Source organism: Capricornis sumatraensis, chromosome 7 (assembly GCF_032405125.1).
Source record: "Capricornis sumatraensis isolate serow.1 chromosome 7, serow.2, whole genome shotgun sequence".
Taxonomy (NCBI): Eukaryota; Metazoa; Chordata; class Mammalia; order Artiodactyla; family Bovidae; genus Capricornis; species Capricornis sumatraensis.
The window spans coordinates 40,782,199-40,797,919 of NC_091075.1; positions in this window are offsets into that span (position 1 = coordinate 40,782,199).

Sequence of the window (15,721 nt, forward strand, 5' to 3'; positions counted from 1 at the left end):
TTCAGTTGCTGGTCTGCTGCTTTTACCCGTTTCCTCCTGTAAATCATTGCATGGCTGGGAGCACCAGTCATCTGACCTCTCAGGGCCTGACATTTTTCAAGTGTTAATGGGATGTTCTCATTTATGCGATAACAGTGAGAAATGATTGCTGGTATTTTAAAATAAAGGGCACTATATGTTCATAAGCAATTAATCAGAATGTTTTTGCCACATGAGAATGGATTGAAACTACAGTGGGAAAATAGAATCCGGGTTTGGAGTCCCAGATGGCTATGTCCTGATTCCAGTTCCTCTGGTGGGACAGTGGCAAGTATCTTTAACTTCTACTTCTTTTACTAATAAAATGGTGATGCTCATCTCTACCAACTGGTCTAATGAGGATTCAGTGAAATAAAGCACATAAAGTACCTCCAGTGAGAAAACACAAAAGAGAAAAAATAAGAAAAATAAAGAAAAGAGACATAAAATTCCTGGCAATTAAAATTACAATCTTGAAAGACTAGATGAATTAAATAATCACAGTTATTGGTATTTTTAGCCTCTGGAATGTCTCACTTTTGAAATTTTTCTAACCATGTAAGAATGAGAAGTACTCAATATATGTTTGCCAGCATCTAAATGTATTTCTTCTTCTCTTTCCTTTAGAATAGGATTACACAAACTTTGTAAAGGGCCAGATAGCAAATGTTAATATGTTTTGCTGGCCGTCTGGTCTCTTTCTCAGCTGTTCAATTCCACTGTTGCATGCAAACAGGTATGGACAATAGCTGGATGAGTGGGCATTGCTATACAAGAAAACCACTCAGAAAAACAGATGGCAGGCTGAATTTGGCTTGTGAGCCATAGTTCACCAACCTATGCTTTAGAAGACTGATTTATCTACAATATTTATTAAACATATATAATGTTAAAAACACTGTCTTTGAATTGTTCAAGGTACAAAGATGAATCAGTGTTTTGCACAGTGCCGGGTTGGGAGAGGGAGGGCGTAATATACAAAAACTTTAAAGCACAATTTGTTTTTACTACTAGAAAGTAATTGTCTAGAAGTAGGCTTTAAAAAAACTTGATAAGAGCTAAGAATTTATGTCCTGAGTTAAATCTTCATTTTTTGCCAATTTCTCACTATGTGACTTTGGGCAAATAATTCAAGGATTCTAAGCATTGATTGCTCTATATCCATCAAATGGAGATAACATATCTCCTTCACTCTTTTGGGACAGAATTAAACAAGATAATGCACACAGAGAATACAGCACATTGTCACATATTAAGCAATAAATACGTGTTAGTTATCATCATTCATAAGATTGAAGGACTATAAGTAGTTATCCCAAGCATGTAGTCCCTACTCAGGCTAGTGGGTTAGACCGTGATCCAGCTCTCCCTGGTCCAATCTCTTAAATTCTGCTCGTGTTTAAGTGTGGTGAGAAGATACCTCTTTCTTTGGAAAGAAGTCCTCAAAATCACAAAATCGTTCTGATATACAATCTGTACCTGTATTTATTGGCCTTAGTGGTAAAGAATCCTCCTGCCAAGCAGAAGACGTGGATTTGATCCTTGGGTCGGGGAGATCCCATGGAGAAGGAAATGGCAACCCACTCCAGTATTCTTGCCTGGGAAATCCCAGGGACAGAGGAGCCTGGTGGGCTACGGCCCATGGGGTTGCAAAGGAGTTGGACACGACTTAGTGACTAAACCACCACCACCACTACCCACCTGTATTTATGAGTTAATTTCCTACTCTTTTTTCAGGCATCATGACCGTGAACTTCAGTCTACAGAATTAGTCCTTGTCTTTTACCACTCTTATTACATTCTGTATTCTAATATTGTGTGGCACATTTCTCAGCGGAAATGCTATATTGAGGCGCATATTTCTATAGGGTGCGTTAAACACTATGTCTTCTTTTTCTGTCACAATAATCATTTGCCACACACTTCTTCACGTTCTCTGTTGCTGCTGGTCTATGAAGGGTATTAGGGCTCAACCTATGAATTTTAAATATTCTCAACATATACCCAAGATTGTTGTCAATGATACATCTGTATCAATTTAATCCTGAGGGTTTGCTCCCTAAAAGGAAATTCCATAAAATGTCTGCTCCTTATTTTGCTCAGTCATTCAGTTCTGCTGCCTAAAATCAGCATTATTTTGCTTTCTCGAGCTCACTGAAGATCAAAAAATAATTACATTGGCTCATTGTTATTATGTTGAACCATAAAATTTGCCATTGTTTCTGTAGTTCAAATGGTTGAATATTAAAAATTTCACATGGATCAATCTAAGGCATTTTTTAGAAATCATCATTATTATGTAGTGATTGTACTTTTTGATTAGAGTTTAAGCTGAAAAGGAATTCCATTGGGTAGAAATATTGATGTCATAGTTGTTACTATGTATTATAGCTAAATATCTATCTCTTTATCTTTATTTGCAACAACTTAAACTAATCACTGTTTAATCATTTCCATTCAATAATATATAGGTATTTTACATATTGTCATGTAGTCAGTTTAACCAGCGTCTCCTGCATTTGTGGATCAGGAAGATCCCCTGGAGAAAGGAAAGGCTACCCACTCCAGTATTCTGGCCTGGAGAATTCCAAAGACTGTATAGTCCATAGGGTCGCAAAAAATTGGACACAACTGAGCAACTTTCATTTTCACTTTCCTGCACTGCGGGCGGATTCTTTACCAACTGAGCTATCAGAGAAGCCCTATTAATTCAATAGTTACTATATAATATAACTATAACACACCTTCATGCCTTAATGCCAAGGTAAACAAAGGAAGGTCATGTGTTCTTAGAAGCACACTGTTGTTGTTCAGTCGCGTCCACTCCTTGAGACCCTGTGGACTGCAGCATGCCAGGCTACTCTGTTTTTCACTATCTCCTGAAGTTTGCTCAAACTCATGTTCATTGAGTCTGTGATACCATTCAACCATCTCATCTTCTGTCTCCCTCTTCTCTTCCTGCCCTTAATCTTTCCCAGCATCAGGGTCTTTTCCAGGAGTCAGCTATTTGCATCAGGTGGCCAAAGGATGGGAGCTTCAACTTCAGCATCAGTCCTTCTAATGAATATTCAGGGTTGATTTCTTTTAGGCTTGACTGGTTTGATCTCCCTGCTGTCCAAGGGACTCTCAAGAGTCTTCTCCAGCACCACAGTTTGAAAGCATCAATTCTTCAGTGCTCAGCTTTCTTTATGGTCCAACTGTCTCATCCATACCTGACCACTGGAAAGACCATAGCTTTAACTATACAGACCTTTCTCGGCAAAGTGATATCTCTGCTTTTTAATATGCTATCTAGTTTTGTAGAAGCACATAGTAGACTAAAAATTACGGGGGAAGGATAAGAAAGGAGTAAATTCTAGGGAAGCATATAGAATAATTCCACTCACTCATTCTAGAACAGCAAAAGCAGATTTAACAGGTTGATTACATAAATGACTCATTTTTTTTTTACTCATCCCTGTTTCCAATCATTTGCAAAGTAAATTTGCAGCTCCAGCCATCAAGAGGTGGGATCTCTCTGCCTCATCTTGGTTTTGGGCTGGACTTGAAACTTGCTTTGTCAATAGTGGACAGCAAAAGTGGTGTTGTGTCAGGTTTGGACATAGGCTCTAAGGGTCTTTTCCCAAGTTCTCTTAATATGATGAGATTCAGAACATACTACCCCAAATTAGGGTACCTTGACATACTGAATATTTTAAGCTGAAAGAGTCTGAGGAAAAAGTAGAAGCATGAAGGTCACTTTGACCTCCTTTCCCATTGCCCTTCTTCCCTGAAGTGAAGTGAAGTTGCTCAGTGGTGTCCCACTCTTTGTGACCCCGTGGACTGTAGCCCACCAAGCTCCTCGTCCATGGGATTCTCCAGGCAAGAATACTGGAGTGGGTTACCATTTCCTTCTCCAGGGGATCTTCCTGACCCAGGGATCGAACCTGGGTCTCCCACACTGGAGGCAGATGCTTTAACTTCTGAGCCACCAGGGGTCCTAACATGGAAGGTGCCCTTCCTACACCTAAAGGAAAGGAGCGTCCTTATATCTGAAGATAAAGGGGTGTCAAGAAGAATCCTAAATTTATTTGGTCTTGCTAAACTTAATGCAGTTCAGTATAGTTACCTCATACTCCACCTGTCATATTCTTCCACAACTATCCACACTCCATCAAATCTAGTTTACAAATACAGCTCTGTTTTCTTTGGGTCTTCATTTCCTTATGGAGGCCCCATTGCCACATAGAACTTATATCAAATAATTTTGTATGCTTTTCTTCTGTTAATCTGTTGGTTTAATTTTCAGACTCAGAGAAGGACTTTAGAGAGTTAAGGACAATTTTTTCCTCCTCTACAATTTCAGAGAATCTTACTCGGTTTCCCTTCCAACAGCACAGTTTGACCTGCTTGATAATAAGAAAATACTTGGAGTGTGGCTGAACCATCTGAGCAGCCTGCGTGCATATGACCTAACTGCTAACTGCAGACACAAGGACGCTCAAAACCATCCAGCTGAGCCATGCCCAAACTACTGATCCACAGAATCATAAGCTCAAGATTCCCCATGTTTTGGGATCATTTGTTAAACTGATTCATGATATACACAGATTTCAGAGAGGAAGTAAGAGATTGCCAGATGAAGAAGAGGGACTAAGGGATTTGAAGCAGGGCAATTATTGACAAACAGGCTTAGATGAATGAACATTCTCCTTTTATTCCAAGAAAGTGAGAAATCCAGGAGTCAGGATCACACTAATTACATGATGCAGACGATAGAATGTGTGCATGTTCATGTGTGTGTGTGCATGTGTGTAAACATGGTGATGCATGTTTGGGGAATTGGGAGGCTGTGATGTAAAATGAACCTGGAAAAGCAAGTTGGGACTAAAAAACTGTAGACCACTGAAAGTTGGTGAAATTTTAAAATTTTTGTTAGAGTATAGTTGCTTTACAATGTTGTGTTATTTCTGCTGTACAGAAAAGTAAATCTGCCTTATGTGTACATATATCCCTTCTGTTTTTGGATTTCTTCCCATTTAGGTCACCACATAGCATTGAGTTGGGTTCCCTGTGCTACACAATAGGTACTCATTAGTTACCTATTTTATACATAGCAGTGTATATATATCAATCTCAATCTCCCAATTCATCTCCTCGCTGTTTCCCCACTTGGTGTTCATATGTTTGTTCTCTACATCTGTGTCTGTATTTCTTTTTTGCAAATAGGTTCATCTGTGCCATTTTTCTAGATTCCACATATATGTGTTAATATATGATATTTGATTATCTCTTTCTGACTTACTTCATTCTGTATAACATAAGTCCATCTACATCTCTACAAATGGCACAATTTTGTTCCTTTTATGGATGAGTACTATTCTGTTGTGTGTATGTGTACGTATGTATATATATGCCCTGTCTTCTTTATCCTTTCCTCCATGGATGGACATTTAGGTTGCTTCCACGTCCAGCCTATTGTAAACAATGCTGCAGTGAACATTGGGGTGCATGTATCTTTTGAAATTATAGTTTTCTCTAGGTATATGCTCAGGAGTGAGGTGGAATGGATTTTACTTCAAAGTATTTCTACAGTCTACAGAGATCTGTAGACTCTGACTTGGGAAAAAGTGTTACAGAATAAATAGAGGAGCTACTAGTCATTGAGAGACTGCTGCATGTTGGCTGTTTATATACCCATTTTTAACTCTTATAGTCCTCCCATCACTTTTAGGGATATTAGTCTAATCTGTGGAAAGAGAAACTGTCTTAGAGACAGGGAGACCACATGAGCTGGTTTGTCAGGACAGTCCTGACTTAACATCTGTTGTTCCGGCAGAGAACACTGGTTCTTCCACCATCAAAACTTCTGCCTTTGGATAACAAGTTATACTGTTGTCCTACTTGTAGGTTATACAAATTGCCTGATCTTTTTTTGTTTTATTTTGTTGTTGTTCTAAATTGCCTGATCTTGAACAATTGGATAAGTGGCATACATGACGTTTGAATCTACAAGGCATATTATTATTTTATTGAAAAGACAACATCACAATGTTTGGAGCATATAGGTGGATTAAATATTTGCTCAGTATTTTTAAGTATTTTATAAGTATACTCAGTATTTTATAAGTATTTGGGGATGAAAACTTTTATCTATGGAGTGTATCTCTGGTACTATAGTTTGAGTTGGAGAAAGCTTGCCTCAATATACAGAAAATCAAATGGTTGCAAAATGTATCTCTTATACATTCACCTATACTGAAAAAAAAGAAACTTTTAAAAATGGCAGTACACAGAACATGAAAAATGTACACAGGTATGTTTGTGGTGTAGGTAAAGGGGCAAAAAGTGCAACCATTTCACTCATCTTCCAGTCATGTGTGAAGATTAATGTTAATCAGTAGACTTGTCACTGGTTTTGTCTTGAACGCTGATCACATTGGCCTTTTTTGGCCAGCCACCATAATTATCCAGTGTATACACTTTAAACCAATGAAAGCACAATCCTGCCTCAAAAAATTTGTTAAGTGTCATGGTACCTGATTTAAGTTTTGATAATAGACTGTATCCCTTTTCCTTTTCCTCTCTTGGACCCCATGAGTATGTCTCAGTAAACTTGATGTTAATTGCTTTGTTATAGATTAGGTCAAGTGTACTGTCACTTATTTCTGATTATATTTTTCCTAGAGCTTTTTAGTATCCAGACTTGTCTTGCTCTATCACACACAATTGATGTTATACATGATCAGCAAATTAACACATTGCCCAAACAATTTCCTGTGTTTATTAGGCATTCTGATCAGAAGCTGCACAAAGCTTCAGCACAAATGACTAAGTCTAATTTGAAAAACATTTTAAAAAATAGATGAAGCAAAGCTTGCAGCTCTACAGTGTAGAATATAATGTTCCTTTTATATAGAGGACATGTTAGATGTGGTATAGGTGTTTCTATACAATTATAGTTCCGGGAGACTTGACTCTTAACCACATGGGCTTTAAGGAATCTGTTCATAGAAGGGCTTCTACATTGTGCTCAACAATTGTTCACTGATCATATGCTGGGCTGTCACTGCATTGTACCTTAAATCAGGTACCATAACACTTAAAGAATCAGACACAATTTTTGTTTATATGCTAGTGAAGGCAGCACCACATCATACTGATCTGAATTCAAATTCTACATCCCAGACATATCAAGGAAAATTCAAAATTTAATTGACTGGTTTTTGAAGACTAAAAAAAAATTTTTTTTCAGATTATAACAGTTAAACATTCAAAATTTGAAACATTTGTAAAATTCAGAAAAGAATACAAAAAAAAAAAATCACCAAACAGACTTGGCAACTGTTCAAAGTTTAGTTATCTCCTTTAGTCTTTTTTCTCTTCTATTTATGCATCTATGTATAATTATAAGAAAAGTGAAAGTGAGAGCCACTCAATTGTGTCCGTTTGCAACCCCATGGGCTGTATAGTCCATGGAATTCTCCAGGCCAGAATACTGGAGTGGGTAGCCACCTTTCCCTTCTCCAGGGGATCTTCCCAACCCAGGGATCAAAACCAGGTCTCCCACACTAAAGGCAGATTCTTTACCAGCTGCACCACAAGGGAAGCCTGAGAATATTGGGGTGGGAAGTATAATTATAATGTACAATTATACCGTTTTTGTTTTTACACTAGATCTCTATCATTTGTACCTTGCTTTTTACACCAAAGCATTAAAAAGTGTGAACTTTCTAAGCTATTAATGTTCCTTGAAACATTTTACTGGATTCATGATTTTCAGTTATGGATATGCCAACATTTATTTAATCCTTTCCTTGTTTAGGAAAATTTAGATTATTTCCAGTCTTTATTATTATTAACTCTTTATGGAACATCTTAATACATTTGTGTTTGTCTGTATCTCTGATTATTTATCTATTCATGGTTTCAAAATTATGAACTTAAATGATTACTTTTATATTTATACAGTAATACCTGTTTATAGTTTTAAAAAGTTTGATATTTCTGATGGTTTTATGATTAAAATAGTACTATATATTTTTTAAACCAAAAATGAACATGGCTTTCTCCATCTTAGAGGAAATAACTTTCAAAAATTTGTATTATTTCTTATAGTATTTAACATCCTTATCTTATTTATCACCTGCAGCCATGAAATTAAAAGACGCTTACTCCTTGGAAGAAAAGTTATGACCAACCTAGATAGCATATTGAAAAACAGAGACATTACTTTGCCAACAAAGGTCTGTCTAGTCAAGGCTGTGGTTTTTCCAGTGGTCATGTATGGATGTGAGAGATGGACTGTGAAGAAAGCTGAGTGCCGAAGAATTGATGCTTTTGAACTGCGGTGTTGGAGAAGACTCTTGAGAGTCCTTTGGACTGCAAGGAGATCCAACCAGTCCATTCTGAAGGAGATCAGCCCCGGGATTTCTTTGGAAGGACTGATGCTGAAGCTGAAACTCCAGTACTTTGGCCACTTCATGCGAAGAGTTGACTCATTGGAAAAGACTCTGATGTTGGGAGGGATTGGGGGGAGGAAGAGAAGGGGATGCTAGAGATTGAGATGGCTGGTTGGTATCACTGACTCGATGGACATGAGTTTGAGTGAACTCTGGGAGTTGGTGATGGACAGGGAGGCCTGGCGTGCTGTGAATCATGGGGTCGCAAAGAGTCAGACACGTCTGAGTGACTGAACTAAACTAAATAAGCAAATAGGCAAGGAAGTATTTAGCTTCTTTTTTAATGTAATATACCACCTCGAGTCTATGTAAATAGGACAAGGTGTTCCAAATCAATGCCAATTCCTGATAAACACTAACCTGTTCTCTTTCTTCATAATTTCATTACTTCAAAAGTTATATACTCTACACCTGAAACTAATACAACACTATTAATCAACTATAAAGTGAAAATAAACTAGACAAATCCCTTGGGACAAACTTCCTGGATGGCCTCTTCAAGGCTGTCTGGAATAAGGCTACTGTTTTGTTCCATGATCCAGGTATTCCTTACATTTTTGTTTGTGAACATTCATGAAAATTTATGTTCACTGAGGAACATTTTTCGAAACATAAACTATACTGTTTTAAAAAGTTGAAAAAATGCATCTTATCATAAAAACCTTTTTTGATAAGCTACTTATAAAATAAATATTTTATAGTGGATTTGTCCTCTACACAAAAGCGGACAGGCCAGGTAACTTTAACCTGACTTCATCTTCCTCCAAGAAATCACACTATAGATTTTCCAAGCCAAACCCTCTTGTTGCTGACTTACAGCCCAAAGCTCTCTCCACTTCACACCATATCCCAGTTCTGGCCAGGAGAGGTCAACACTTCTTGGATGGTAGGAGACCAGGAGGGGATTTAAGTTCTTTGCGCACATGCTTTTCTAGTAGGTGCAAGACTTCCTAAAAATCTGTCCTTGCCCACTCCCTCCTCGAGTGCAGTTCTGTACACTGTTAAAAGATAGACTGAAGTATATCATAATTTTTAAGAGCTTATCTGAGCAAAACTCAGCTGGAATCAGGCAGTGCCAAGCTAGATGTGTAGGAGTATTCCACCACCCACAGAAACTCAGGAAAGACTTCTATAGAGAAAAGGCAGAATCTGACTAAGAAAATTACTGATTGGCTGTTGATAGCTAGATGGCTGTTTATGAGTGGTTGTCCTCAGTATTTTGATTTCACCACCTCGGGATGTTTACAGGCTTAAATTTTGACTGACTTACTTGGGCTGCCCTGGCGTTAGACGCTCCCCACCCCAGTTTAATGGCCTCTTCATTTAATTAGCTTAAAGCTCTCTAAACACATACTCTGATCATACTGAACTTTTCCTCTTCTTGATTATATCAGGACATATCACCAATGCTATATCTCTTCCTCAAATGCCCTCTGCTTAGTCACAAAGTTGGGAAATTTTTGCTGATCCTTTCTGGGCACATCAAGTGTTTCTCTGTGTAAAATCTTTCCAGACCTACATCATTACAGAGCTAACCAATTTCTACCAGCATTTCATACACAGTTCTGTCAGTATGCCTATAACATATGTGATTATTTTTCTGTATGTCTGGCTATCCTGGTACTCAAGAGCTCTTTAAAAATTTTTCCTTTGTGTTTAAAATTCTGCTATCTTTTAAACAGAGAAATATTCCATTTATTATACTGTCCCCATGCTTGACACCTAGTGCCTGCCTGTGTGCTAAGTTGCTTGTCATGTCTGACTCTTTGTGACCCTATGGACTGCAGCCCGCCAGGCTCCTCTGTCTGTGGGATTCTCCAGGCAAGAATACTGGAGTGGGTTGCCATACCCTCCTCCAGGGGATCTTCCTGACCCAGGGATTGAACCCATGTCTCTTGGGTCTCCTGCAGTGGCAGGCTGGTTACCTAGGTGCCAGCTGAGAGGCCCCTTGACACCTAGTAGGGACCTAAAATACATTTACTGAATAAATAAGTGAATGAGTCCTTATTACTTGAATATATATTTTAATATGATAGAATTTTTTTCCTAGTAGTGTGATTCTCCCTAGTGAATAAATATTCCCTCACTGATTTGTTAAAGTGTTCTTTTCAAAAGGAAGTGAATTTTAACACACATAGTATCATGATTCAAAAAAAAACAACAACGAAATCAGCTGTTATTTGGGAAGCTCAAGAGAAAAGTTAAAGACTCAATGTAATATAAAAATGAGTCTGAATATTATTACTGAACTCTGGATTACTTCCTTCATGAGAGAAGACCAAAAGTAAAAACCAAAACCACAAGCCACCGCCCCCCCCAAAAAAAAATTTTATTATGAGCTATGGAAATTTTACCTCTAACCAAATTTTACCTCTAACCAAACTGAAAAACAATACAGAATTTGTTTTATAAATAAACTGTGAATTATTAAAAAGTTATTAATTGATAAATAAGAATGAAAGTTGCAAAAATGTTATCAGATAAAATGCAATAGAATCAATTTATTGTGCCTGTTGAGTAATAAAATACTGTATTTGAGAGGCCAATTATTTTGGACTACTTAAAACACTATCACTAACTAATTGTGAGCCTTTGGGGAACATCCTTCAATTCGCTTGCTTCAATTTCTTAATCTATAAAATAGTTCTGAAATATGACAATTCAGAACAATTCTTTACAAAATGTCAAAAAATGGTCTAAGGCATGATACCAAAACACCCCACTAGATGGCAGGATTCCCATTTCAAAGGAAGATATTTTTTTTTTCTTGTTCCAAAATAAGAGGTTCCAGCAAACAGAATTTGAAATATGTTTATTTGTATGGCTATAAATATGGCTCATCTGACTCAGTTTTCCACAGGGTCCCGTGCTTTTCAGTGATTTGCAGCCAGCATTTTTTTTTTAAAGCCAGATTGAGGAAGTTATTTGATATGCACCTACATTCTTTCCAAATAATCAAAGCTAATCCCTGTTTCTTCTTTTTAATCAGACATTACATGTCCAAAGTGTCATTAGCTGAAAAAAATTATAGCACCATTCATTAAGTAGTGTGTGACTTCTGAGCACAGTTTCACAGAGCAAGTATAAGTGTGGACATCTCTGGAATTTTTTACAGTTTCAGAAAGCCAAAGCAACACCTGCTAAATTTCATTTAATTCCTGACAGGACACTCATTGCTGTTTAAAAACCATTTCTAACCTTTCCAGTTGTGACTGGCTGAGACCAAATATTGTTTAAGGTAAAGTGAAGTGAAGTGAAAGTCGCTCAGTCACGTCCGACTCTTTGCGACCCCATGGACTATACAGTCCATGGAATTCTCCAGGCCAGAATACTGGAGTGGGTAGCCTTTCCCTTCTCCATGGTATCTTCTCAACTCAGGGATCAAACCCAGGTTTCCCGCATTGCAGGCGGATCCTTTACCAGCTGAGCCACCAGGGAAGCTCCAACTGAAAGGTAAATCAAACAGAATTTTCAGACAAGTGCAAATGCTTGGTCAACTAAATACAGTATGTGGCTAATCTTTGAAAAGCAAATGGCAGGCATAAAAAAGGAAGCTATTTTTATTATTACCAGTTATCCTGATTATTATCGTTGCTGACTATTTTATTTCTAAAGTCTTCAGAAGGAGTCTTTTCTGAGAAACTTGAGTCAGAAAAAGAAATGTATTTCTTCCAAATTTAACATAGCAGACCCAATATGTTTTAACCAAAAGGAATGTTTTCCGCTTATAAAGTTCATACTAAGTGATGCTTCATTAAAGAAAAAAGGAATAATCCAGACATCTTTGAAAATTCTGGGTTTGCTCATCCCAATATTTATTAGAAATTGCTAGACTTTCTAGTTTAAACAATTGAAAATTATCCCAAGGTAGAGTTATTTGAAGCATATATAACCCTTTCTGTTTGCAAAACAAAACAAAACAAAAACACACACACTAAGAAAGAACCCCTTTAACATAAAACAAAGTGATATGTCATGTGGTTTTGGGGGTAAAATATGAAACAAATACAGAAAACAGCTATCTCCCTCCATTAAAAACAACAGCGGCAACAAAACTAGGTTGAAACTCCCTCCCTTGTGATGGACAATAGGATTTTAAACTGCCTTTCCAGCCCCTGGGCCTTGTTTAGACACAAAGTATTTTCATATATCATGAGATATCTGTCTTCCTGCCTAATCCTACTGTATCATAATGCCTCATAGTACAATGGAGATGCATGCATGCCTAATTTCCATAAATTACACAGTCCGACGTTTTCATAAAGACAAATTCCAATTGTAAACTATTAAACCTAATTCAGCATCCTTTGATGTCTCTGAGAAAAACTGTGGGGGTAGTTTAAGCAGTCCTACATGGGAATGTGTTCCCTGGGGTTGGTGAACAGAAAGAGGAGGGTAATATTTTGCCCCTCATATCTCTTCATTAACTTAAATGTGTTCTACTGAGATTGAAGTTAGTCCTTGGATAGGAAATTCTTTTAAAAATTCTAAATACTGGGGACAAACTTACACAGAAGACTTTTCCCAAAAGCTTGAAATCTGAATCAAAAGAAAGTCTATTTCTCTGAGTCCCTGTTTTGATTCTCCTTTAAGGCAGAAACCCAGTGCTAGCTGACTTCCAACAGTCTTACTCTTTGGACTATTTCATGTTAATTTCTCCCCTTTGTTCCTAAACTCTCCTGTGACTTGGTCTTTAGATCAAAGCAACCACCACCCAGGCTTCTCCATTCCGGTTCCATCAAGTTTCATCATTTAGATGTGGAATTTCCTCGACAGATCTTGTTCTCAGCATCCTGTTGACATAATTTAACATGCAGGTTATAAAGAATTCTGTGGACCTTCCCCCTTCCTGTTTACTTTCACTCCTCAGTGGAGCCTAGTGCTCAGAAGCAGTTCTTTTAAACCTAAAAGCCGGATCACCTCACCCTGAAGCAGGAAAGGTGTGAAAAGCAAACAGAGGAGAGCAAATACAGTGGCTTTTCAGCAGTTCCTCAGAGCTGGTTGTAGTCTGAGAGGTGATTCAGGGAGTGAGAATTCTGAGCAGGGGGCAGGATGGGGACCATGGATACATTTCTGGGTCCTGCTGAGTTAGTCCTTCACAGGGTGGCTTTGTTATGAGACGTGAAGTGTTATGAATTCCTGGAACCCCACACACACCAGCAGGCAAATGTAAGCACATTTTAACAGAGAGGAGGCTCCTGGATCTGGGGCCACTATCTAGAACCAGTGAGCTGAAAGTTTCCTTAGTCCTATAATTTCTCCTGATGCGATAATCCATGCATACCTCTAGGGAGAGGATCTTCCCCCAACTGTGTCTGTAAATGCTGGCTGGGAACCCTACGAGCCAGGCCAGAAATCTCCCTGTGGGTAATCTCTGGTCCAAATGAGTCAAAGTGTCGGAACAGACAAGTATTGCTATAAGGTCCTTTAAAGGCCAGCTGAACTTTGTAAGCACAACACAAAGCAGCTGTTGATGGCCTGGCTTGTGGAATGTACGGGGTGTGTGAGCCCAAGGCCCCGGTGGGTGGGATGGATGAGGGTCTCCTGCCAAGTGGCACTTTGCAGCAGGCAGAGAGAGACCAGGCGGATCAGAGACTCCTTTACATGCAGGCCTACTGGTGGAGGAACCCAAATTAAGGGTAGGGTGGGCTGCCGTCTATGGGGTCGCACAGAGTCGGACACGACTGAAGTGACTTAGCAGCAGCAGCGGCAGCAGGGCAACTGTCAGTTACCTAGGACACTGTGAAGATTTCCTTAAATTCATTTTAGCAAGCTAGCAGCAAAAAAACTGGCATCTGGATCCAGAAAGGACAAGGGTGGATCAGTACCCATCCTGGATTCTGGGCATCTAAATTCAAACTTAAACTGCAATTGCATCAATTCAGCACACCCCTTTCTTTGTAAATTTACTTGTTTAAAAAAATTAAATCTTATGTGCTATTTAAAAAAAATTATTAACATCAAGTAAAAGAGAGTATGCATATGTGTATGCCTGAATAAAATGGAAACTTTAAAGTTTATGACTTGAAACCCACATTCCAATTTTTTTCTCATAACCCAGGACTTAAAACCCAGATACACCGTGAATGTGTATTTTATCTTATGTAATATAACATTTAAAATATTACAGGTATAAAAATATTTTATATTATTTTTATTTATATTATACTTATAATACTTTGCAGAAGTGTTTTGTCATTTGCTATAAGTGTATAATCTTTAACAATAACTATTTAGACCTTTAATTTTATTTCTAGTTACCAGTTTTTTGGTAATACCATCATGTCCCTATATCTTCATGTCTATACTTGTATTGATTTTTTCAGCCTCTATCATACATATTTGAAAATGTTTTTCGTGAAAGATATGAGAGCAAAGTGTATTTTCTAAATTCACATATGAGGTTGTCTTTCTGTTTTTCTTGAATAAGGACGACAATATGGCTTGCAGAATGTTCAGCCAAAATTTTGGCTACTCGAAACACTGAAATTCCATTTCTTCAACTTATCTGTTGAGCACCTACTCTCTGCCTGTATCTCCTAGTTGCTGTGGACAAGTGAATAAGATTACAGCCTTTGACATTTTTAAAACTTACTTTTATTGGAGATTAATATACATCATTCATTTTAATCATAATAAATAAACAGTTAATAAATCCTACCATCATTTCTTTCTCTTCTTTCCTATTTTGAGTAGAGGCAAACAGGTGTTTTTCTCCTTTATTTTGAAACTGAAAAATGTTATTAAGTATATATCTGAGAATGTGTCACATTTTACAACTTTTCCTGGTTCTTGGAGGACCTTTCAAAGTGTAAAGTATATTGTCATCACACTAAACACATCCACGTTTTATTTTAATCTTTTCACTCATTGTTTTTGTCTTTTTATCTTTGCATCTGACACCTAGAGTTATTGTTGAGGCTAGTTCTCTTCACTAATTTTTTCCTCCATTGTATTCAGTTACTATCCACATTGTAATGTTCAGTTCAGCCATTGTATATTTGATCCATGATCTTAGATCCTGCACTTTTTAGGACTGCCAAATGTGTTTGTTTTGTGATGTATGTCTTGTCTAATTTGTTAAAAAAAAAACACGGATATTTTCAAAAATATCATTTCTTTCTTGCAGCAAATCTATTCCACTGACATGCATTCGCATCTTTCTCAGATCGTTCTCTTTCTTTTGAACCATGATATCTATCTTATGTCTCAACACTTCTCTCCTTTTGTTCATGTTTAAGAAGAGAGAGCTCTGCTGGTTT